Source organism: Sciurus vulgaris, assembly GCF_902686455.1.
Source record: "Sciurus vulgaris genome assembly, chromosome: 19".
NCBI classification, from domain to species: Eukaryota; Metazoa; Chordata; class Mammalia; order Rodentia; family Sciuridae; genus Sciurus; species Sciurus vulgaris.
In genome coordinates, this window is record NC_136480.1 from 21,531,351 (window position 1) to 21,556,942 (window position 25,592).

The 25,592-nt window shown below is 54.9% G+C and overlaps 1 protein-coding gene across 12 annotated transcripts in view; it reads left to right on the forward strand.

Annotated features, from left to right (window-relative positions):
- Positions 1-25,592, forward strand: part of FOXP1 (forkhead box P1) — a 515,936-nt gene that overhangs the window by 96,694 nt on the left and 393,650 nt on the right. Inside the window, exon 1 of one of the 12 annotated variants that reach the window (XM_079122638.1) lies at positions 23,475-23,730. The exons of the other annotated variants lie outside the window; for them this stretch is intronic. The gene's annotated coding sequence lies outside the window, so the exon portion shown is untranslated. Of the gene's footprint in view, positions 1-23,474; positions 23,731-25,592 lie in introns of those variants that run through there. 12 annotated transcript variants of the gene reach the window in all.

A 25,592-nucleotide genomic window follows, 5' to 3' on the forward strand; every position in this document is an offset into this window, starting at 1 on the left:
CATCCTTCCATCCTTCCTTCCATCCTTCCATCCATCCTTCCATCCATGTCTGTCCAAATCCATCCATTCATTCGTTCATACATTCATTTGTCCATCCATCTATGCATCTGTCAGTTCATCCATCCATCCATCCATCCATCCATCCATCCATCCATCCATCCATCCGTCAGTCCATTCATCCATCCGTCTGTCCATCTACCCGTAGTTCTGTTGGTGTGCCCCTTGGTTCTAGGTGTGGTGAATGGAGGAACAAGAGGAGTCATCATCATCATCCCCTAGACTTTTCTGCTTTCTCTTTTGTTTGTTTGTTTCCTCAGACGCGCACCATCTGTGGGCCCAAAGCCCTTCCCGGTCCTCTTAACATCTTTTTCCTATGTTTTTGGCCTTGGGCTTTCTAGCTCTCCAACCCACTAAGTCCTGCTGCAGTAACCTGTGTTCCATCACTGAAGCTAAGTGCTCATTGGATCGTGAAGACAAACGTACAGAATATGTCCAAGGATAAGTGTCACTTGAGGAGGACAGATGTCCCCATTTCCTCCATGATGCACTCGCGCGAGTTCCTACCTGGCCCTTGGCTGAGGTGCCTGGGGAGGAAAGGCGGATCCCGCTTCTGGGCCTGGCGATGCTCTCTGCGGCCCTCCAGATGGCCGGGGTATCTCCTCACTTTCCCCCGGTGGGCTCCAGGGCGGGGCTCGGCTCCCTGGCTGACTCAGCTCTGCCCCGCCTCCCTGGCTGTTCCTGCACCCACCCCCCAAGCTATTTTCTCAATGGAAGAGGAAATTAAAAAAAAAAAAATCTGCTGAAAACAATCCAATCCTGATCAGATTCACATTGCATAATAAACGCTTGTTTGGACATTGCTTGGACTGTCATTTTAGCAAGAATCTTCTGTTTGATTAAATAGCTTCTCTGTTATGTATTGAACAAAATGAAATGTATGTCATAACAGATATAACTAGATGATGACAACTTTTCTCGACTGTGAATTTCATTAAAGATATACATTTGTGTTGTCTCCCTTTGAATGACAGAAGTTGATAAATAGCTAGGAAAGTTGTTTTCTAGAGAAAAGTTAGCAGCTCTCCTTGGTTCACATTTTCCCAGTGCAAGACACCACCAAGGGAGGCCAGGTAAACAGGAGAGGTCAGGGGCCCTTGCCTGGGGGTTGTGGCAGCAGAATGTGTCTTCACTGGTGCCAAAAGGACCGGGCAGGCTTGGGATGAGCTGGCATCTGTTTTCGACAGGTGACTGTGCAAACTTGTTCCTGGTCGTCAGCTTTTTAAGTGGTTTTACTGCCTGCCGAGCACACTGCCTGGGGGGAGGGTGGGGTTCTTCCTTGATCCTGCCCTCTCGGGGCACCATGGTGACCCCAGAGGTCGCCCTGCTGGCAGGCAGCATCGTGCGAGTGAAGGGAAGTCTCCCGGACTGGGGTGCAGCTCTGTGGCAGAGCCCTCGCTTAGCATCAGCGAGGCCCCAGATTCCGTCCGCAGCCGCACACCAAGAGAAAGTAAATAAGGGAAGGAAGACTCCCGTGTGAAGGCTGTAAGAGGCAGGCGGTGGGATCTGCCTTGGGGAGCGCGGCTTTGCGCTGAAGCAGGTCTGGGTGGGCACTGGGGGTTGGACCCCTCACCAGCGGTCTCATTTGGAGCGAATCCTGTCCGCACCTGGTGCCTTGGTTTCCCCGTCTGCCTAGTGGGGATGGTGCTCGCATCCACTTCGTAGCCGTGTTCTGAGCAGGAGGTTGGCGTGGGGACCGTCTTCCACAGCCCTGCTCCGTTGTCCCTGCTCTGCACAGTCAGGTGGCCCTAGGTGCCACGTTACAGTGCAGCCAGGGGCCTGCTTCCCCCGGGAGGTGGCTGCTGGGCACCTGCCAGAGTGCCAGGTGCCCTCCTTCACACCCATCTGGGGGTGGAGGGCCGAGCAGGAGGCCTGGATTCCGGGCCCTGCCTGCAAGGAGGGCCATGTTGGCAGAGTGGATGGAGAGGGCGCAGCCCTGTTGAGCCTGCTGACTCCCCAGCTCCCGGGAGCCAGAGGCATCCTGGCTCCGTCAAGTCCCCGAGGAGGCCAGGCGTGGAACAGCAGTAGCTTGGCCTCTGCTTCACCTCCCCTCCCAGGGCAGCACCCCGGCCTGCGAGGGGCCTCTCGGAGGGGGTGTCCCGGGGGCCCCTCCGGAGCGTGCTGGCCTCTGCTCTGGCTGGTGCACTTGCTAGCAAGCCCCTCATTCCCTTCAACCAAGCCCCTTCTGCAGACGTCCACGCAGCTTTTCAGAAGTGTCTGCTGATGCCACCTCTGGGCTCCACTCAGGCTGCTTCCGCTCTGCCCGGTGCCCTCTCCCCGCCATGACCAGCACTTGCATGTGTGTGAAGCCTGGGCACCTGTGGCTCTGCTCCTGGTCCTAGGGCTTCCCGCCTGGGGTAGGGGTGGCTGGGCACAGCCTCAGAGGAGGCTGGGTCGGGCAGAGCCCTGTCTCGGGTGGAGACGCAGCGGGAGCCTTCACCCCGTGAGGCCGCCTTTCATTCAGGACCACAATGCACTTTGCAGACATTAATGAAGTACGGTGCCCTGTGGGGGAGGGCCATCGTTCCGTCCTGCCGTCAGGACGTCTGTCACACGTGGCTCCTGAGTGGGGCATGTGTCCCTGTGCCAGCCTTTGCGGAGCTGGGTCCCTGGTCTGGGATTGTCCTGAGCCCCAGACATGGTCAGGGTGAGCTGTCCCTTTTTAAAAGCAGCCTGCTGGTGCTGCTCTCTCCCATGGTGGGAACTGAGGTCTGAGAGCCGCTGAGTCACAAGGGAGAAGCTGTTTGGGGTGGAGCTGGGCACTCACTGGGCTCCAAGGCGGGCACCCTTTCAAGGGAAAATGCACCATTGGTGGGTTTGTTTGGGGAGTGGGCTTGGGGGAGGCACTGGGGTGGCGGGGGAGGTGGCCGGGGGGCCAGCTGGAATGGTGAGCGCAGAGTTGGTGGACAGTGTGTTTGGGGGGCCCTGGGTTTGGCCCAGACGGAGCGACATCTCATGCAGGTTAAAAAGCAGGCTGCAGGCGGTGGTGGACTTTTCCTCCATTTGATGATGGAACCAGCGGAACCAATCTTGAGTGAAGTCTTCAGTTCCAAGGCCGCGAGGTGGCCGCCCCTCACAGCTGAGCTGACTCTGAAGCCCCTCGAGGGGCTGGCTGCAGACCATCATGGGTGAGGTCTTGCCTCCCCACCAGCGGGCTCTCAGGCACTGCCTTGTTTTAGAAAGTTAGGCGGCTGGAACTTACCAGAAGCAGTTCTTCCCCTGCCTGGCCTGTCGCAAGGACCCGGCCCTGTGAGGCCACATGTCCCTCGGGAACCTTGGGGTGCTCCTGAGGCAGGTGGAAAGCGTTGTTTGAAGTGAACTATAGAAATTCTTGAGCTGATTCTGTGACATGAACATCTAAACGGAGTAACTGGATTCCAACTGCTGGATTGGAAAGGTTTTCACGTTGTTCTGCCCCCTCAAACCAGATGGCAGGGCGCGTGGTGTCCAGGCAGAGAGCATGCCCTGAACGGCGCCAGGGTGGCACGGTGCTGCCAGAGACCCGCCCCGGGCCGCCGTGCGCCCATGGTCTCTGGGAGGCCTGGGTTCCCCGTCACCCGGCGACCTACGTTGTCAGACCTCAGGTTAGCTGACTTTTTATACAAAACCAGAATAAGATCATCAGCCCACTTTCTTCAAATACGACAAAAGGCTTTGTGACTGAAATAGAGATCCGAGTGACTCACCCTGCCACAGAGTGCGCTCTGTGCAGAGTTCCTCGGAGCTTTGTCACTTTCAGGCACCATCTTGACTCAGCTCGAGAGCGGACGGGTCCTTTTCACCCCTGCAGGACGGGGTGACTCCTCCGCCCCACCACCCCGGGAGTCAGGGTCCAAGCACTGGGTTCAAGTCAAAAGGTCCCCGGAAGCTGTCTTGTCTCTGTCCCCACAGCCTACCAGGGCCACCCCAGCTCTCCTGGGCACCATGTCCCACACCCTCCGAGGGGAACTTGTTCTCAATGGTTCTTCATGTGCTTGTAACTGGAGACGGGACGGTGTGACATCAAATCCCAGTGAGGTCATACAGCGCCTTTGAGAATGACCGACTCTCCCAGCTGCGGGTTCCCGGGTAGAACTTCTATTCTGTCTTTATTTTACTTTAAACGTGTCTGTTGGGTTGACTGCAGTGTTGACAATATGTATTTCAGACAGGTGACATTGCCCTCTGCTGCCGTGGAGACTTCTAGAAATGAGCTGCGCTTCAACTTTTAAAATATTATTTGTGACCTTTAAACTCCCACTCCTTGAAGCGAGCTAAATAGCTTGCTGGTGTCCAGCAGATGAGGCTCGGTGTATTGTTTTAGGTTCCAAGAGCTTGGTACCTGGCTACTTAGGTCCTCACAGCCGAGAAAGTTAATCAGCTTTTGTTTCTTAGGAAAATTAAAATCAGTTTAACACAGAGATTACTTTTCTCATTCCCCTGAAATCGTACCTGGTCTCTTTGGATATGTGTGTGTGTGTGTGTGTGTGTGTGTGTGTGTTTGCCTTTCTTGAAAACATTGGGAAACAAATGTCTCATTTTAGTACTACTTGAATTTGGGGGGCTAAAATAATTTCATTTTGCGTGGAATCTTTATTTGCCATGATTTGAAAAGAAAACGTATCTTTTCCTTGAAGAGCGCAGATGAAGAGGACATGGTCTTTTAGCATTGTGCCTGGGACGATTACATAAATCTTTATTAACTGGGAGGGAAGAAAGCTGTGTTAGGACCACCAGAGACTCCCTCCGTCTGTGCCCCGTAGGTGATTTTTATACCTTGTCCTGGATTTAAATACTTCTTGACTGCCAGATGTCCATCTGCACACCCTTCTTGGGTCTCGAAACTAGTGTATGAAGCGTGACCTTGTTACTTGCTTTGTTTATACATCTGTCAGGACAATATGTTATCTTTCCTTAAAAATGCAAATGTGCTCCTTGCAATACAGAGCTCTTCAGTCAATAAATAAATTGAGGTAAAGACTGTACCTAATGCCCATTTAATTTAAATTCATTTTATAAACATAAAGACGCCTTTTAAGAGAAGCTTTAATTCCTACTAGCACCTTGATTTGTGGTTGCCATGGAGAATCAAATCTGTCATTTGACAAGAAAAGTCACCCATTTATGACAGCACTTTATCTTGTCTCTCCAGGGGAAGAAAATGTCAAAAGTGAGAGCAGAAAAAAATAAAGCTTTGAAACACCAGAATTTCTTGATTTCATTTTTATTATTCAGCTATCATATCCTTTCTGATAATAGCAACTTGGTGAAAATAAATAATGTTCCTACAGTAAAATCAAATATTTCCTATTGGAATGGACAGGGCTCTTTGTGACTGTCAATGCTGTGAAGTCTGGCAAGAAATAGTGTTATTAGATAAACCTGCGGTGCCCAAATCCCATTTTCTTTTCATTATAGTGTCAAAATAATTATACCTGTGTAATTTGGGTAAGAAATTGCAGAATAAGTAAAATGGTCCATTGCAAGAGATTGCTTGACGCTTGTGTTCCATACGGGGTGGGGTTTCTACGGCTAAGGGGATAGATGCTGGGGAAGGTATTTTCATGTGAATAAAGACGTAGAGTGGGTCTTCCATATTATTCGCTTAAACAGGGAGGTGAATGCTCTGTGCTGTTGCCTTCCTTGCATACCTATTTTGTAAATCGGAGTTAAAAGGGAGAGTAGTCCACCTCATCTTGAATTGGGATATGACGTTGTCTTGCAATATTAAACAAACAGACAAACAAACAACATTTCGCTGACCTGATGTTTGTCTGGGCTTTGGGTTCTGACCCAGGCCGGTTCTCCACCGTTTGACAGGTGCGTGCATGTGACATGTGTGAGCGCCCCGTGTTTGCCTGCATGCTGCCTTCCTGGTTAAGCTCTTTTTTGAGATTTGCATGGCATTAAACAAAAATGTTGGCGTTCTGCTCAGATAAGCACACGAAAATAATCTGGGCCGCATCTTTCTGGAGGGGCAGCATCTGAGTGCTGGGGCGCCGCACGCTCCATGGAGCTCCCAGCACCGTCCTCCCGTGTCAGTGAGACAGCCTTGTAATAGCAAGCCCTTTAGTGAGGTTTAGCGCAAATATCCGACTGGTAGGGGAGCTGGTTTCTGGAACAGTTGTGCTTCCCTGAGATTACGAAAATGGAGAGGAAAAAAGGGCTGAACTCTCATTTTCCTGAAATTGGCGCGTGATGCTGGCGTCGTAGCCAATACTGGTTTAGATGTGCTGCGAGGATCCTGCAGCAGCCCTGCCATCCTGCGCGGCACCGAGCTGGGGCTGGGAAGCAGGGCGGGGGAGGGCTGCCTGGGACTTGGGTCGGGCGAACCCGCCAGCAAGCACCAGTGACAGCACACTGCCCAGGCGCCCCTGCCGCGGCCGGGAAGGAGCATGTCAGGCAGACGGCTTCATTTCACTCAGTGCGCTGAGCCGTTGGCTCCTGGTGTTTGTGTGCCTGCGAGACCCCACAGGGCTCAGAGGTGAGGCTGGACGCTAAGACGTCCTGAGGGGGACACGCACAGCACCCCAGTTTGTGGAAGCACTTCTGACGCAACGCCCCCTTGCCCTTGTGCACTCAGGAAGGACCCTAGGCTTCCACTTGGACAAAGTTGTGGCTTTTGTTTATGAGGGTGGAGACGGAGGTTCCGTCCCAGGGGACGTGGATCTCTGTCTCTGTCGTGATTACGGAGGATATTTGGTGTCTGGACCAGGCAGAGGAGAAAATGTGTGATTTTTGATAGATAAATGGACCACATGGATTGATAATGAAATTGCATTAAAATAAACTAGTCATGATTTCCGTAGATGTTCTGAAAGTGTATGTGTCCAGCACTGGTGTGGACTTGCTTGAGTCCAGCATGTGTGGATATATCAGGCTGTCTTTTTTGGCTTGTATTTTATTGAATTTAAATATTTAAAAATTGTATTGATATATAAGTAGATTATTATGTTGTGCAAAATAATAGCACTGTAACTTTTACCCTGCTTTCTGTGGGTTTCTGGATGCTTCTTTTTTCCTTTTAAAGTTTCTTGGTGGGAATCTACAAAGACGTCTGCAGGCATGACGGCCACGTGCATTGCCCCTGTGGGCCTGCGTCTGCAGCCCCGCTCCCTGCCGGCTTTCTCTTACGCCCACCTTGTCTAGGATGAGAACCAGGTCTTCAGATTCTGCTTTCCGTTCTTTAAGTGCCATGCTTCTGGGATAAGTGACCAGGGCAGTCTTTTTCATATGGGGCATTTTCTTGAGCAATAACCCACAGACTCTCTTTCTTTAAGAATAAAGTCACTGATAGTAAGTTGACACAAGTTTATCACAGGAAAAAAGAAAAAAAAAGGACTGTTATCCATGGGTTGATTTGAGAGTAGGATTATTCTGTTGTTAATAACAAAAATCCTTCGTGCATTTAGCACTTACCGTATTTCAGGCCCTGTGTAATTGGGTGACTGACAGTATCTTGGTGAGGTAGCAGCTGTCCCTCTCCCTGTCTTCCAGAGAAGAAAGGAATGCAAGAAAGACAAAGGCATCGGCCCCACTCCCAAACCCGGGGCACACAGGAGTGAGCAGTCTCCTTCACCTCCCTGGGTCGGGGAGGACCGGGGGTTAAGAGCAGCCCTTGAAAGCAGTTTTGGTTGGTATTCTGACGAGAACAACTCCTCCGTAAGACATCAGCTCCGTATGTTGCAAACTCACTCTCACGTGCTGAAAAATGCACGCTCAGCAGAAAGGCCAGCACCCTTCATTGAACGGCGCTCCTTTGCTTCTATGATAATGAAAGTGACCGAAAACCGTATTTACACTTCAGAAACAGTGTCTTCAGATTTCCTGTCTCGCCAGGCTTCTGTGGGTCCGGTCCTCTCTGTCCTTCTTGGTGGCGCCAGCTGCCCACACGCTCCGCCCTGAAGCAAGCCCGCACCTTGGTGGACTGGGGACGCCGTCCACCCCTCTCCCCCAGACGGGCCTGGCCTCTGGCCCTGCGCTGTGGGTCCTGGCGCCTTACCTGGAGGCCTGCTTCACTGCGCCATTCACCTCGTCAAATTGTAGTCAAGTTTAAGTAAGTCGCTGAGAACGACCGCTTGAAATGGAGAGGGAAAAGGTGGAGTTCCTTAAGTCCTTCTCGCACATTCCTGCAGATCCGCAGCGGCAGGTGAAGCCATCCCAGGACCGCGATGGCTCCGGCAGACGGCCACCTGTAACTCGCACCGAGAGCTCTGCTTTTCCAGGCAGCTGCTTCGGGGACATGGAAGCGTCGCGCGTGTGATCCTGCACAGTATTTTAGCTCCCGTCACGGCGACAGAAACCTTTTAGACTTCTGCTTCCTCTAAAAGCATGACGTGAGAGAGCCCAGCCCTTCTCTCTCTCTCACATGGCAATTAGTGATTCTTGGAAATTCCTCCCCACCCGACTTTTGAGTTTTCGTCATTAGTTTTACCCAGATTGTATCTAACGCGGTGTTTTCTTAAACATTTAAGTGAGTTATTTAGGATCCCTTGGAGAGCTAGTTTTCAAGTTTTCTTTAATTAAAAGGGAAGGGTATTTAGTGCCTGAAAGCTCACATGTAACGGATTATTTATTGCTGCTTGTTAAATTAGTTGGTTTGGTCCCAGACAAAGTGAATATTAGATTTAAGCACGGCACTTGCTTCCTCAGCTGGTCTGTTTGTGTGAAGGCGTCTGTGCCTAGGGATGTGCATTTCTCGGGGCAGCCGTGCTGGGCAGACGGTCCCCCGGCTGCTAGTTTTCTGTGCAGTCTTCAGTGCTGACGTGTGTATGCCTCACTAATAATGCACACATTTCCTCTTCAAAATCGGACTGTAAAGAGAGACCTGTCACTCACAAGAACTGCAGAACAGCTCTCTGACCCACCCACTCTGGGGACGTGCACTTTTTGAAGTTTTTGCGGGTTATAGGGTTACGGCATGTTAATGCATTTAGCAATCCTTTGGAGCCACCCCATGAACACAGGGCAGAGGAGATGCCCCTTTGAAGGTGCTTAGTGGTTCTCAAAGTGCAGTGGACCCCAGGACTGCAGGTGCCGGGAATTCTGATTCAGTGGGTCTGAGATAGGGCCCTGAATCTGCATTTTTCTGAGAAACGCATCTCATGGTTCTTGTCCAGACATAACGTAGACATTGCCGTGTGTTCTGGAAGTTGGGGCTTCTCCTTGCAGGGCCACCATCTGAAGCACCTGCAGTGCAGCCTTCTGGGGTGGGCTCGGTGTGTGTAGTGACCACCGCGGTGGCTCTGGTCACATGGCAGGGTCTCACTCAGTGGGTCTCGGGTGGGGCAGGGCCCTGCGTCCTTGGCAGTGGCCTCGTGATGTGCATGCAGCTGGCCGAATGGCCTCTATTGCAGTCTTTGAAAATGAAGAGTGAATTGGGAAGCAGCTGTTTGGGAGCTTCTTCTGTGGTTCATGGTTGAGGCCCGGCCTCCCTCTTCTTGGTTCCTGCTTGGGTGTGTGACCACATCTGTGAACGTCAAGGAACGTTTTCACAAAAATGAAAATACCCGCGGTGCTTCTCAGGCTGGGAGACACAATGACTCTCCCTGACTTGGCCCCCGTGGCCCCGGTGCCCTGTGTCCTGTAGGAGGCCGCTTCTCTCAGCCGGATGCAGGGCCTCCGGGACTCTTTCCCTGCAGCCGCGTACTGAAGCTGAGCCAGTGTGTCTGTAAGTTCCAGGTCAGTGGAGAGGGCCGACGTGGAGGGGTGCAGAAGTCCCCCCAGTCTGGCTCAGGATTTTCTTGCTGCACTATCAACACTGGCTCAAGCATTGGATGGCAGACAGGTGGTCTGGTGGAAATAAAGAACGTCATGCTGGCTGTTTCGAAGATCACAGCCCCTTTGAGCTTGCTCTGCTGGCTCCGGCCCAGGTGTCTGGTTCCCGGTGAGGTTTCAGGACAGTGTCTCTGTGTGAAAAGGGATGAGGAGTCTTTCCTTAAAAACCTTATATATATATTTTTTATTTTATATATTTATTTATTTTGGTACCAGCAGTTGAACCTGGGGGCACTTAACCACTGAGCCACATCCCAGCCCTTTTGATTTTTTATTTAGAGACAGGCTCTCGCCGAGTTGCTCAGGATCTTGCTAAGTTGCTGAGGCTGGCTTTGCACTTGTGGTCCTCCTGCCTCAGCCTCCTGAGCTGCTGGGATTACAGGTGTGCAGCCACGTGCCCAGCTGTATTTTGTTCTTTATTTTGGTTTGGGGACCCTGGGGGGTTGCTGTTGAAGCATGGTGTGTTCCGTGTGCCCCCTTGACAGGCGGGCTGTCTGCTGGAGGGGTGTGGCCAGTGGGCCCAACTAAAGACTGTTGGCATTTTGGGGAGGGCCCCAAAATTATCTCCTCAGCGGGAGTGGGGTTCTAGACCTGAAAGACGCCATTGATCATCTCGGAGGCTTAGGCAGGATCCCTGGGTGTGCCCTTGGAGGTGGTTTTGTTTGTTGAACAGTGACCTCAGGAGCCTGTGGGCACCTGGTGTTCCTTGTGCCATGTTGAAATCCTTCTGTGTCCCACCCCTTGATTCAGCTGTGGGCAGCCTGAGTCACACCGTGAATCTACTCGGGCTGTCAAGATAACCAAGGCAACCAGAACTCAGAATACCCATTGGCACATGTCACTCAGCCTGGAAAGAGCATCTCATAATCCATGTTTTCAACCGGTGACTCTTGAGCACAGCGAGCATCATGGAGTGGGGTTGGGAGAGTGAGCGGGTTTTTTTTGGGGGGCTGCTTTCTTTTGGTGTCCAATCTTGGGACTGATCTGGGCATCTATGGTGGAGCAGCTATGTCCTTATTCGCTTTCCTTAGGACGTCAGAAGTCGGCCTCGTGGGAACATGAGCTGATGCTGGCGCAGAGCTCACCGGCTGGGTGGGGATGTGGGGCTGTGGTCCTGGAAGTGGCTTGAGTAGCCTGTATTCCAAGGGGCTCAAACCCCCGTTGTGACGGGGCCACACGGGTTGAAGGAAGTGGTAAGGTGGCGGGGAGTAGAGACCCAAAAGCACAGGCGCTATTTAGGGGGCCCCAGGGCCTTGAGCCCGTTGCCGGGTACTCTGGTGTGTTCTCGAGATGCCGGGGCGTGGAGTGGCTCTTGTAAGCGGTACACTTGTTCTTGAAACTCCTCGGAGGCGTGTTCATTTCACCCGTGGAGGGGGGGGAGGAAAGGGAGCAGGCCAGTCTGTGCAATGCATTTCCACTTTCTGGGAGCTCCAGCTGATTTTTTCAGCAATTGAAAAACTGTCCAACAGTCGCATTTCACTGCTTGGGAGGGAGGAAGGCACCCCTGCCCCGTGACCATGCACCCGACAGGTCTTGGCCAGAGCAGGGTCCACCTTCAGAGTGCACGCCTCGCCCTCCAGGTCCAGGCCTGGCCGACATTAAGATAGAACAGGAGCCCGGGGTGGGTCAGCAGGCCTGGACCTCATCACTTACCCCGGGAGAATATGGCCACAACAGGAAACTCGTCCGCTGTCGTGTCTGCTGCGGGCCGTCTCCACCCTGCTCACCGGCTCTGTGCATCTGCCATGCTGTCAAAAGTGAGACGTCCTCGTCAGGGATTCTCTGCGTGGACCTGCAGGGCGGGTGCCGCGGAATACCGGCCTGCCTTCCCGCCCGCGCAAAGGTTAAGTGGTCCCTGAGGCTGGTTTCTGTAGTGTGTGGGGGGATTCTGCACCCGGGAGCGTTTCACGTTCCCTTTGGAGTCCCCCTTGATGAAGCTGTTTGAAGAACTACCGGGGCGGATATTGGGAACGGACATCAATTCGCCTTTGGGGCTCCGAGGGTATCAGCTTTAGGGCCTTTGCCGGTGGCAGTTTCACAGTTGTTGCACGTACATCGCTACCCAGTGGACACTGGCTTCTACCCCAGGGAGAGGTGCATGGCCACCTGCCCAGGTTGGCTTTGGCACAGGGAGAGGTGCGGTTCTTTTTCCTTGGAGGGCAGTGCCAGGGCGCCTGCAGAGGTGGCAGCCCTTCCAGGGCAGCCTGAGTTGACGCCTGTGTTATCATTTGGGGCGTCGGCGATTCCCCCGCCCCCTGTTTGGTAATGCCTGGGTCATTTAACAGCTGCCTGAACAAGGTCCAGTTTGCCTTCCCTATGGCTCCAAGGCCTGTTCCTCTCCTCTCTTTGTTTTTGAAAATAGTGGCCGGTGTGTCGTCCCCATATCCAAATTACGCTCTCTGCCTCTCGCTGGCTTATCAGAGCATTTTAAAACTACTGGTGTTTTAATTGCTGCATCTTTCATCAGGTTAAATTGCATTTAATTGGCTCCGTGTTTTATCTTTTTGTTTCAATGAAAGGATTATTGGGTATATTTAAAGGACCCATTTAAACGAAGCCTCATCGTTGAAAACACATAAAAATTCCCAAAGACATCTCTTCCTCCGACCTCTTCATCTTCCTCCGCGAGCTTGCTGAGCCCACGGGGCGCGCTCAGGTTCGTCTTGACTTTTATGTGCTCCGGCCACATGCTTGACATCAAGCACACGCGAGCTGCATTTCATTGGGCTTCCAGGATCCTTTTATAAAGCGCTGATCTGTTAACATCCCCCTCTTTAGATCCAGCAGACAGGATGTTCTTCCATACAAAGGCGAGCTCAGTCTTTCTGGCCAGCCAGTAAGTGAATGATTTCAGGCCGGGTGGGCAATCCTTGTGTCCATGCGTAACCAGCCCAAGTGCGGTAGCAGGCAGCTGTGTGTAATTTCCAACTCCACTCATTGAACTGTAATAAAACAATATAAGCGCTGCTTGGGGGGAAGATTGGATGCAGTTATCCTGACACAAGGCTCCGGCATATGAAAGCAGTGCCGGCCGACAAGAGGATTTTGAGATTTGATTTTGATTGAATTGCAGAATTGAACAGGCCAGGGATGTCAGTGGCAGGCTAAACGCCTGTCGTGCTATAAAGTTTTATTCATGTGAGGCTTTCCAATATCAAGTGGACGGATTATTGGGAAGGGTGTCGGGGGACGTGAAATGGAGGTGCCCAAAACCCCAAACGTGGCCAGGAGGGGAGAATCACTTCTTGCCTCGCTGTGTGTAATTAGGTCTTCAAAGACAAAACAAAAGAATATTTCACAAAAGTGTTTATCGTTCCCTCTCTGTAGAGAATAAACACACATGTCACGGATTCCCTCAAGAAATTGAATTTTGCGGTGTTTAGACAGGAGCTTCTCGGATGCCCGGCGGTTGTGTTTGGAAGGGACACTGGGCGGCCGGGCCCATCCGTGAGGGAGAGGAGCTGTCGTGCTCGGAACAGGACCTGGCCAGGTGGCCCCGCTCCCCGCGCGATGCCTGCCTCCCAGCTTGCCGTGCGTACAGAACCCGAGACTCTGTGTGGCCGTGCTGTGGCCTTCGACAGGGACCGTCTAGGGCCACGAGCTGGGGTTCTGCTGTCCCGTCATACAGAGCATGGGGAAGGTGCGGTTGCTCTCTGCCCCTCTCTCCTGACCCTGGTCCTGCAGGGCGTCCCTTGGATCACAGTAAGACGTCCAAGCCCCGCCTGGCAGAGGAGGATGCATCCGCCATTTTTTCAGTGTGAGTTGTGGGTTCAGCATTTCCAGCCCACATGGTTCTGCTGGAGAGCTGAATGAGGACCTGGACACACGGACTCCAGCGCCAATGGGACTTTCCATGGTCCCCACTTGCTTCTTGTGCTTAGAAACATGTTTACTTGTAAATGAGGCTTTGGGGGTGAAAGCCAGAAACTTCAGAGAGGACAGCTGGGTCATGGAGGACTTGGGTGTTTAAAAGCCCCTGTCCTCCTAATGCTTGATTTGTTGATCTGTTGGGAAACAAATGCCCAGCAGGGACTGAAGTCCCCTCTCTGGGACATGTGAGCCTTTCCCTTACCTCTGATTCTGTACCTCGTGGTAGACTGTGTTTGATTACACTTTGTTATTGTTTAGTTTTTCTAAAAACCTGTGAATCTTTACCAAATCAGACAATGATTCCTTTGCACGCAGCATCTGAGAAGTAAAATGGGTCCTCGATTCCGGTGGCTGGACGACACAGTCAGTAAGTGACCACGTCTAGCTGTGTCCCACTCCCCCTTAGGGCGAGGCGGGCAAAACAAGCTCTCTGTGGATGGGATTTCCTGCTGTTTGTGGAATGACCCTAATTGGTGTGGGAGAGGATGGGAAGGTTGTTGGGGGTTGATGGAAGGAAATGGTCACAAAGTGGCAAAGAGCTGCCTTTGAACTTGGCACGATTCTGGGAAATTGTCCTTTGCCTGGGCTGCTCCCTGCCATGAAACTCTGGTCTTTAAAGGAGCTATGAGCAGCGCCGCTACCTGTCTGGCTTACCTCTTGTGGCGGCACCGTACAGTAGGGCATGGGAATTACGTTTCCTTTCCTTCTCCGTTTCGCACCAGGCGCGGGCGAGGCGGGCGAGGAGCCTGCGGTGCAGATGGAAGGAGGGAGGCATCCGCTCCCGGGTGCTTCCCTTGAACCCACGTGGCCCGAGAGCAGGCGTGGCGTTCAATTTTGCAGCCCAGTGCCCTGCTGCCTCCGCTTACGTGGACCCCTCCCTTTCTGCATTAGGAAGAGAGAGGCCCTTGAGCCCAGCACAGCACAGTCCCCTTCTGCTCCTTCTGTAGCCTGCCCTGTGCTTCATACCCACATTTACGCGTGTCATTGTGCAGCCCCTTCGATCCCTGTCTCCATGCAGCTTCCCTAGATTGGCAGGCACTCTGTCTTCCTGAACGGAAAGGCCGTGTTGCCTCGTTTTGGTCGGGTCTGGTCACGACATGCTTCCTCCTTTGATCCTACTGGAGCGGAGGCCTGACGTTAGCTAGCAAACTTTGCTCTGCACCTTGTTAAGCCGAGCACAGGCGAGGGCCCTCCGCAGGAGGCGTGTGCCAGCAGTACCAGCTCCCAGTTTGCAAAGCAGGTTTTGAAGGATTAGCGCTTGGCAGCGATTTGGCTCTGAGATCGTGGAAGTGGTAACTTAGCCTTCAAAGCAGAGGAGTTTACAACTGGCACCTCAGCTCCGGATGGTCAAGCAGTGGACGTAAATGACCTTTGCTTCTGATGGACCCTGCAGCCACCTCCGGTGGCAAGGGGCATCTCGGGAAGGGCTGTCTCTGAGTCCTTCCCACGTGGTCCTCAGGGAAACTCAATCTGGCAGCCTCCTTTATTACCCACTGGTTTACAGATGAGGGAATTGCTGCTTGGGGAAATTGAGTTATTTGCCCAGGTTCATAGGTCAGAAAGGGTAGAGTCTAATCCCAGGCCAGTGCTCCGGACTCCAGAGAGCTGCTTCTCTGCGGAAACCTTGGCCAGCTTGCATGAGCTGCCTATGGACGCTGCCGTGGTGCAGTCTGCCGGACGAGGGGAGTGGGGATCTTCCTCTTAGGGGTTGCTTAGATCATCCACATCAGTAGCCTTCACGTGCAAAGCCACCAGTGCATCAGTGTCCAGACTGAGCTCCTGCACATGGGATCCCGCAGGGTTTTGTACAGAGGGAAGATATTCAGAGGCGTCTAAAAGCCTGAGGGGGCAGCAGGATGGAGCTGTCTTGCAGACCAGCAGGTGCCTGCGGTCACTGCGCAGGCAGTCTCAGAAGGAGCCTGTTTCTGCACCGGGTTCCCTCCCCAAGCTGGTGACACGTTCCTGGGCAGGGTATGTCTGGAGCCACCGCTCTTGGCGGGTTCCGTGAGGTCTGGCGCTGCCTGGTGTGTGGTGTCTGTGAATGAGGCCTCTTTCCTAAAAGCTGAAATCCGTTTGAGCAAACTAGAAGAATGAGTCACTTGGGGTTCTTCTCTCAGAACGTGTCCGCACTTGTCTCTGGCTGATTCTAAAGTGAGGAGATTTCTCTGTGATCTTGGGTGGGATGGAGCAGAGAGGGACGGTGTCCACCTCCCACCCTGGTGAGTTCTCAAGGTGGATCAAGCCAGGGCAAAGACCCCACATCCTCAGACGCTGGTTCTGCTTCCCGGGGTGCCCCAACGGGTACGGAACCCCAGCGTGGCCTGTCCTCCTGCTCCTGTGTGTGCCTGAATGCTTTCACCCCTGCAGGAGCAAGGGGGGACAGCAGGGGAGGTTGTCCCGGGACATCACGAGCCACGCTGCGGGCCCCTCCAACGGAGCAGCTGCATTAGGATCTGACCCGACGTCCAGCTGCTGGTGGACTTGGGCAGCCCTCCCTCTCCGCACAGAATGCCTAGATAACTTCAGGACCAACGGGGTCACCTGGGCGGCAGTCCCGGAGGTCTGGGCCTGGGCCTGTAGCATGAAAGTGTCATCGGGGGACAGTGGACAGAAGAGGCCAGGAAGCAGACCAGGGGGCTGGAGTCCTGGTGATCCATGGCCACACCCATGACCTCACTTCTTCCCACGGGGCTGGACTGCTGGAAGGTTCTGCCCCTGCCCAGTGGTGCTGTGGGCTAGTGACCAGGCCTCCGACTCACTGGCCTCGGGGGATCCTTCATAGCTAAACCATAGCCTCAGTCCCGGCCCTGCCCCAGGGTGACCTCCCTGACTTGGGTTAAGTGGGTCTCACTGGTGGGAAGCTCTCTGGGACAGTGTTGGGTGCACAGGGCCTGGTCATGTGGTGGCTACCCGCGAATCATACTGGTGTCTGCCTGGATCCGGGCAGAGACGGTCAGACCAGCGCGCGTGTCCTCTGGCGTCTAATGGATGCTCTGATGGGTGACTCCTTACTGGGTCTCCTGTGCAGGCTGGTTCTGGAAGGTGTGCGGTCCCTGGCCCCCGTCCGTGGGGCTGTGCACTTAGGGGTCTGTCCCGCTGCTCGGGCTTGGTTCCTGCCTGTTCTGTTCACCCAGGGCTCCTACCTCTCTGGTCCCCCGGGATCTGGGTTTGTGGCTCAGAGGGGAGGCAGGTCCTGCGGGAGGAGTCCCGGTGTCCACCAGTGGGTGGGCACGGCCGCGTTGACGGTCAATCCCACCCAGGAACATGCAGCTCCGGTTCTAGAATATGCCAGTTATTTTTTTTTTAATCATTTAAATGACTTGAACTTTCTGGAAGCTGCACATCCCTCTGAACAATGGGATCCACAGGAAAACACACTCTTCGGAGAATTAAGAGGCATATAATTTTGTCTTTAAATTCTTACGAGTGAATTGTAAGAACATGACTTCATAGGAACCTCCGAGACGTGACAGCGTTTTAATGACATTTTCCTGCTCCACGTAATGCTTCGTTTTTAGTCTTATTAATCTAATTTTTTTTCCAGTGTGTGGCCGCCCCTGGTCGGGCAGCTCAGTCTCAGGCTTCGCCCCTGCTGTGCCGCAGGGAAGCTCCCCTCTGGCCGCCTGCTGGAGGCAGAGGCTTCCGGGGCACGTCCTGTCTGCGGAGGGTTTACGAGACTTCACCCACTCCTTCGTTCCCAAACACGCTCTTCCCCGCTCCTTCCCCTCCCTGCTTCCTCCGGGGCTGCCAAGGACACGTCATGTACCTTCAGTCTGCAGCCGGGGGCTGCTCCCACCACCGAGTCTCAGCCTGCGTTTCCGTGGTTATTAAACAAATCAGGGTGCCCACCAGTGACAGCAGCTCGTGCAGAGCCAGGCTCCGGCGGCAGAGCCCTGTCTCTCCAGGGGCGCCTTCCCTGTGGCAACCAGGTGTCTTGCGTCGAAAGCCTGAATCCATTGATCAGCCCTTGGCTGTGTACCTCTTCTGTGCCCTAGACCTTTATCAACCACCAGTAATGAACCAGAGAGCGGGCTTCTCAGCCATGTCTCGAAAAAGACTCGGGGCTTCAGCCCACAACACAGAGACAATGGGGAGTCAGAGCCAGAGGGGAGTTAGACCAGAATGACCCTCAGCAAAGGGCAAACGGACTTTGTTGAATGTTGTAGATTTCAGGCTACTTAAGAAACTCACAATTTCTTGAGAATCACTTTGGATTGAAGTCATTTTTATTTTTCAGAGACTTCAGAGGCAGTGTATTCCATGCCTGAAACATGAACTTCTGCTCAGCAAGATAGTAGACACTGTCATTTACATTGCTAGCAATGTATGCGTACTGGCGTCGTGCAGTGCACATCGTTCCCAGCTGTTCATGACAACCCTCCTTTAGGCATGCTTCGAGTCCTTAATTTTGCTACTTACGTTTGTCAACCAATGTGTATTCCTGCGGTTCTACCAAACTGAGTTTCCTCATCAGTAACACAGAGCTTCTGGGACCTGCCACCCAGGTACCATGAGAGGTGAGGAGGCATGTCATACCTGCCCACTGTCCCTGCTTGAGACATGGCTGCCATTGATGTTATGGAAATGAACCATCTCCTCTGTAGCCCTGGCCACCCTGCACGCTGCACTCCGAGAAGCATATCCCTCCACTCCTTTTCCTGAAAATTGAGGTCACTGCCTTATTTCCCTCCTGAACCCTCCACCCTCGGTCCTCAAGGCTGAGCCTCCCGCCCCTGCCACCCCTGGGTTAAGTCGCAGCAGAGCCCGTTCCCAGCATCCCTGGCGGACTCGGGGCGCGCTGTCTGCAGCAGGCCCTAGCGGGGCTTATCTGATGAGGGAAGGAGATGCGCTCCTGCGGCCCTGGCCCTGGGTAGGCCCGCGCGGGGCCGGCCGTCCTCACAGGGTGCGGAGGTTAACAGGAAGACGCGGGTCCAGGAGCAATTCCAGGCGGCTGGCAGCCCTGCTGAATTGGAAGCGCCCCACCAGTGGAAACCGCAGCGAGAAGCAAATTAAACCTCCTATCTGCCATCTCACTCTCTTCCCTCCCCTTTCCTGTTTGGACTTGAAAGGCGACTGGAGCCAGGGCCCGACAGTTGACGGAAGTGCTGCAGGAGAGAGTATTTATTTACAGTGAGCGGTGGCGATGCTTGTTCAGGATGCGGTTTCTTGCAGGAAGTTCTGTCCCCACCCCCGGGTTTGATCATTTCTCCAAAAAAAAAAAAAAAAAAAATCCTGATTGTTGGCGGCCTGTGCTCCACGTAACCTGTCTGTGCTTGGAGGGCTTTGGGCACGCAGCGGGGGGGGGGGGGGGGGGGGGGCAAGGTGGCAGGCGGGAGGGAGGGCCGGCTTCCCGGTGCTCAGGGCCATGATCATTAGGCATTTAAGACAAGGAAGTAGGCCGAGGACGCGTGCTGCGGCGGTGGTCGGCGCTGTTGGTCGGTGGGCACGAGCGCCTGCTGCAGCTGTGCTGGGCGTCTGGGGCGCAGTCGGGGCTCGGGGCCCAGGCAGAGCGCCGGGCGGGCAGCAGCCCCTGCGTGGCCGGCCTGGTGCCCACCTGCAGGAGGGGGCCGTGTGGAGCTGGGCGGGATGAAAGGGGCACAGCCCAGGTTGTCCTGGTGCCTTCTTGGTCATCAGCAGCCCTGAGGTGGGGCCCTGGAGAAATGGTCTCTGTCCTTCCCTGGCCTACGTGGCGGGTGCTTGTCCTTCACAGGAGAAGCACAGGGAGGCATGTGGGGTCAGCAAGGCCCCCGCAGCAGCTCGCCCCTCCTTCAGCCCCGCAGCCAGGCCTCCTGCTGGCTGGCAGCCCCTGGGACCTGGAGGCAGGGGCCGGGGTGGCTGAGCCCCCACCTGCGGCCGGGGCGTGGCCTTGCCCGGCGCATGCCCGCGGGGCAGCCCTGCAGGATTGGTTCCTGGGGACTCAGAGCCTGGAGGGCGCCCTCCAGGCTCCCGGGCCAGCAGCCCGAGGCATCCTTCCCAAGAGTCCCTGCCTTAGTCGGTCCTCCTGACCATCCTGTGCCCTTGACCTGGATCTTCGGTGAATCCTGACCTTTTGAGTGGCTGCGGGCCAGGCAGATAGTGAAACCAGTAGATAGTGAAACCAAACCGGGCGCAGAGGAAGGCTGGGTCCCAGCTCCTCAAAGTCTGGCGGCTGGCCCACGCAGGCAGACCTGGGCACCCTGCCTTTGCCCGGGGGCCCCGCTGCGCTGGGGGCACCTGCTGCGACCACCCCTCCTCCTGCAGGTGCTCTGGGGATCCCTGGACATCTTCACACTCCACGGAGATTCTCAGTGTCTCCTGATCGCTCCTTGGCCTGTGTTTTCCTTGGTCTCTTAATGAGCAGGAGTGTTCTGGACTTCTGAAGTCTTCCCTGTGAAAGGTGCTGGAAGTGGTGGATTATTTGTAGCCCTGGGTTTTATTCGCAGCGTAGGCACAGGGTGCAGGCTTGCTTTGACCTCCCTTTGGGGATCTGTTGTAATATACAAAGTGTATCCACAGAGGGATACAGTCCCTGAGTCAAGGAGCTCCCATGGAGAGGTCTCTCTCAAGTACCAGGATGTTGAGCCAGGTGTGGTGGCACATACCTGTAACCCTAGGAGCTCAGGAGGCTGAGGCAGGAGGACTGCAAGGTCAAAGTCAGCCCCAGCAACTCCGCAAGGCCTTGTCTCTAAATAAATATAGAAAGGGCTGGGGATGTGCTACCTCTGAGGTCAGTCCTCAGGACAACAGAGAAAAGTTCAGTCCTCAGGACAACAGAGAAAAGTTGGACGTCCCAGTGTGGAACTGGTGAAGAAGGATGGAGAAGTCCTGGGCACCTGGGACCCGTGGGAATGCTTCATGGAACTAGTGCACTGAGCTCAGGCAAGGTTCTGAAGCATGAGCAGGAGTTCCAGGGGCTCAAGGGGAAGGCGAGCGTTAAAGGTAGAGGTGATCGCTGGGGTGCCTCTGCCTCCTGAGGTGTCCAGTGCGAGAACTCTTCAGAGTCCCTAGGAGTGACTTCTGAATTGGGACTGGGGAGGAAGGTGACAGAGGAACTGAGTTGTGGAGGCCCTGTCTACGCAGGTCACAGACCCACATGATGGACAAGGGACAGCAGCCGTTAAGAAGTAAAGTCTGTCCCCCTGAATGCCTCCTGAGTCCGAGAATTCTTCCACGGTTCCCCTGGGTTTGGGTCCTCAAGCTGCCAGCACACTAAGGGGCTCAGTGGGACCCCCAGGGGCACCGGCCCTCGCCTCTCCCGGGTGTCAGTGACACTTGGCCGGGGCAGGGCCACTCCTCAGAGCCTGGCTTTGAGCAGGCAGCCCTGGGCCTGGCCTGCTGCTGCCCCTGCTCTGCCACATTCCCGTCAGGGGGCAGCAGAGCCCACGGGGCACCCTGGTGGCTCAGCCTGGGCCTGTCCAGATGGTCTCCTCGCCTGCTGCTGCCCTCAGCGGGGTCCGGGAAGTTCACCGCAGGGCTGTGCTGTGCATCACGGGCCGGGTAGCAGCACCCCTGGTCTCTGCCCCACGAGGCTGCACAGTCTGTCATAGCACAACCTCTCCAACTGCCTTCTGACGCCTCAGGTGTCCCCGCGGGAAAGCCATCCCACCAGGAGGACCCGTCCAGATCACGGTGCTTACAGGGAGTCGGGCCATGAGCGGCAGAATTATTGATCCCTATGAGAAATGATCAACCAGGCTACGTCCGCACTGTCATCTCTAAGCAGAGGCTTCCTAGCACGTCCCTCCCTCCTCCCCTTTTCCTTTCTCTCTCTCTCTCTCTTTCTCTTTCTCTCTCGCCTCGCTCTCTCCTCCACAGTTCTGGAGATGAAACCCTAACCCTGTGTGTGTCAGGCAAGCACTCTACTCTGCCACTATTTTTAATTTCTAGTTATAAAATACACATAACAAAATGTATCATTTTAACCATTTGAATGCAGATGGTTCAATAGCATGAAGTGTTTCACATTGTTGCACAAAGTCCAGAGATTTTTTTTCTTCTTGCCCAAAAGGGAGCTTTCCACTCATTAGACAGCAGGTTTCCCTCCCTCTTCCCTCAAGACCCTGGCAACCACTGTTCGATAGACAAGTGAACCGGGTGCTCCAGAGACCTCACGGGTGAGGAGTCACAGTATTTATCTTGTGCCTGGCTGATTTTACTTGGCACGGTGTCCGCAAGGCGGGTCCATGCTGGATCAGGTGCTGAACTTGCCTCCTGTTCAGGGCTGAATACTACTCTGTTGTGAGCATGCAGGATGAACACGTTTTGATTTTCCATTCTTTCTTCCGTGGGCGCCTGGATTGCATCCACCTTTTGGCTCTTGTGAATGGCCCTCTTGGAACCCCTGCTGCCAGTTTCTGTGACTTATCTGCAGAGGCGGGTTCGTCGGCCCCTGTGGGAATTTGGCTGCTGCTTCTGAGGTGCTCTTTCCCTTTCTTTGCGGGGGAATGGAATTGTCTGTCCCCTGGACGCTTCAGCCCTCCTGGAGGGTCCTTGTGACCGCATAGTTACCCCTGATTCCCCGCCTCCCTCCCTCTGGGCTAGAACAACAGAACTCTTCAGAACCAGTCCACAGCTGCCCTCCGACCCACTGCGCAGATTTCTGAGCCAGCCCGTGGACAGTCCGACCCCTGTGACTGCGTGGTGCCCAGGACCTGGGCTGCCGTGGCCCGGTCAGGTTGTCTGAGTCCTTTGGCAGTACAGGAGGCCTGGCCTCCCCTCTACCTGTGTGCCGCCTGCGTGGTCCATCCACCACCTGCCTGCAGCTTTTCTGAGGCAGCGAGGGCAGTATGTGCCGCCAAGCATCAAGCTGGGCTTCTCTCTGGTGACAGGTGGCAGGCCCAGCTGCAGCCCCCGGGGCTGGGCCCTGGAGGGAGAGCCCGTGGCGCCACCGCCTTCTGCAGCTCCAGGGCCCTGCGCAGGTGTGGCAGGGTGGTGGGCTGCTCAGCCCTTCTGCTGTCATTTACTGTAAACACCCTCTCCCGCCGTGACATTCTCAGGGTAAGGGAACAGGAGAGCAGGAAGCAATACGTTGAAAATCTGGTATCTATGGAGACTGCTTTTTTTTAAAAAAAATTTTTTTTCTTTACCAAATTAGACTGAAACCTCCCTAAATCCATGTAATTCTATTTGCAGACGGGCCTACAAAGCCTCGTGAGCAGGGCTAGCTCTTGGCCATCAATGCTGGGTGTGTGAGCGAGGGGTCCCAAGACCCCAGGGAGGAACAGTCTCAATATTTGGAGATCAGAGTTAGTCCACGGAGGGGGCCTGGGGAAGGGGCCAGAGGTGGAGACCCCTCCCGGGCCAGGATGCCGGTGCTTCTGTGAGCCGGGCGTGCCTCTGCGCTGGATGGAGGAAGCCAGCAGAGATAATGGGATGCGTGGCCCGGGCCCCAGCAGGCTGCTCTCGGCGGCCGGTAGATACGGGAAATGGGACTCATCTTGCGGGTTCACGTTTTTAAAAAGTAATGCAAAGGTGTGGTTCTTTCGGGCCATGGAGTTCAGATGCGTGGGGGCTGCCAGCAAGCGAGGACTGTGGCCCGGGCCTCATCTGCTCCTTCCTTCAGCCACGCTGTGTAAAGGGGTGCGGCCACCGGGCAGCACTGTCCTCAAGGAGCCTCAGTGTTCCCACATCACCCTGGCTCCCGTGCCCAGCTGAGCCCGGCAGGTCCACAGCTTGCTCTGCAAGTAATCAACGGTTCTGATGTTCTGTTGATTGTTATGCCATTATTTTCATAGAGATGGCAGAGACACTTTCTAATGGAGAGAAGTCGCCTTAGGGTTGGAGTTCATTTCCATCTTCTGCCTCCCGCCAGGCCTCCGCGCCCTGCCTGGTGCTCCCCTCTGCAGGTCTCCCCTGTGGCGGGCTGGGCGGGCTGTCCCTGGGCGCGGCTCCTCTTCCCCGGGCCTCCTCTGCCCCAGTTGGAGCGGCAGCCTCTTCCTGTCCAGCTGGGCTTCCTTTTTCCCGTTTTCATTCCCACAGGCCTGCAGGCCGACCGCGAGCAGATGGCGATCCCAGGTCCTGCGTGGGCGCCTCTGCCCTCTGGGCTGAGAGAGGACCGAGGAGCCACTGGTGGGTGTCTGTAGTGGCTCGGTGGGCCCGACCAGGGGACCTGGCGTCGTGAGCTGGATCCTGTTCCCGGCTGCCCTGGCCTAGGCCTGTGCCATGCCCGGTGACTTGGGTGTGCCCGGTGCAGGCTGCTCCTGGCCCTGGCCCTCTGCCCCTGCGTGGGCTCCACCTTTCCTTTCCGTACAGTCCTAGAAATGGCCTTGGGCATCCAGGAGGCTGAAGACTGCAACGCCAGGCCCCTGCTTTCAGAACGTGATGCCAGTCTTGCCCCTGTTGTCCTCGGCCCAGGTCCTCTGCCCTGGGCTCCAGGCTCAGGCGGGGTTGTGTGTGCACGTGCCGCTCGCCTGGCCGGTAGGGAGGCTTTGTCCAGAGCTGCTTTGGTGGATGAGGGGCCTAGCCCTTGGTTCCCTGTGCTTCAGTGGGCATCAGAGTCCCGCTCCTGTGACCTGATGACGCTGTTTGTCCTCACTGCTGCAGGACCTGGGCCCTGGTGTCGCCTGCGTCCCTGAGGAGGCCTTCAGGGTGTGGCTTTGGGTGCGGCTGGTTTCACACCGTCGGGCCGTGAAGTGGACTGCGCCGCTTTCCTCTTTGGCATCCCGAGGGTGGTGCCCGTCAGTTGGTAGGGTTTCATGAGTGCATGGCGTTAGATGACGATGGCCTTTCATGAATCTGGGATTTCTGATTTTAGAGAGGGCGTCACAGTGACGGGACGAGGTCATTGAAATGGGGACGGTAGAGTCCGCAAAGGCTGGCGTGTCCCGCACCCGGTCCTTGGGCCCACGGTCCTCCGCATAGTGACCTACCCAGGCCTGCCTGACAATCCCTGATTGTCCGGTGGCTGGCCTGGCTGAGCCTGGTTCCTCCAAGCTGCTTCTGTGATTCAGTCCTCAGCGTGGGGACCTGGGTGGTACCGTTGCCCTCGGGGGAACCATCTTCTTGATGGGCAGGCGGTTGCTGGTGAGGAGACTGTGGTTTCTGAGGTCTAGAAGAACCCAGAGCAAGAGTGGACGTCGGGGATGGTCCCCTGCAGTGTTGTAGACTCCTGGGTGGCTCTCCACAGGCCCTGGGGGTCAGAGTCCAGAAATGGTCTTTAAATTGTGGGACGAAGGGGTTTTCTTCTCTGCGGAGGGTTTCATTTTTCTTTTTCTCTGTGTCTTATGTGTTTTGTTGGTTTAAAGCCTGTTCCTAAATTTAAGCTCGTAAGAGAGAAGCGACCTACCTGAAATCCACCGTGCACGCGTGCATGTGTGCGTTGGGCACGCTTGTGGTGATTCCTGCTGGGCATGAGCTTTTGCTGCTGTTTGGAATAGCTGTTCTGCAGAAGGCCCCGCAGACCACCCAATCGCAGGGCTACGAGTGGTTCAACACATGTCGATCTTCCCTGAGGGTTTGCCTGTGGTCTCTTGAGACAGTGAACTTGAAGTAGAAACCCAGGCGCCTGTCAGGAGGAAACCGGGTAAACAGAGCGGGGCACCAAGACACTCCAGGATTGTTCAGCCACCTGGCCTGTAGGTTAAGGGTTTTAGATTGTTCAGGGTCCCTGGCCCCTTGGTGAGTGAGACAACTGTCCAGGTCACTGGATGTGCCTGTGTGCATGTGTGTGGGCAGCCGTCCCCTTCACCACCCAGGGGTACACCAGTGGGCATGTAGTCACGCGCACCCCTACACTAAGAAGCACAGCATGCGTGATTAAAGAAGCCCCCTCTGATCACAGTGCTCAAGGTGGGCCCAGTGCCCTGCACCGCGAGTGCACACACGCATGCACACGCACACGCACACACACGGCATCCCTCTCCTGAGGTCCACCTTCATCTCCTGACGTCACTATTTACTGGCATGAGTGTCTACGAAGGATACGTGGGGAG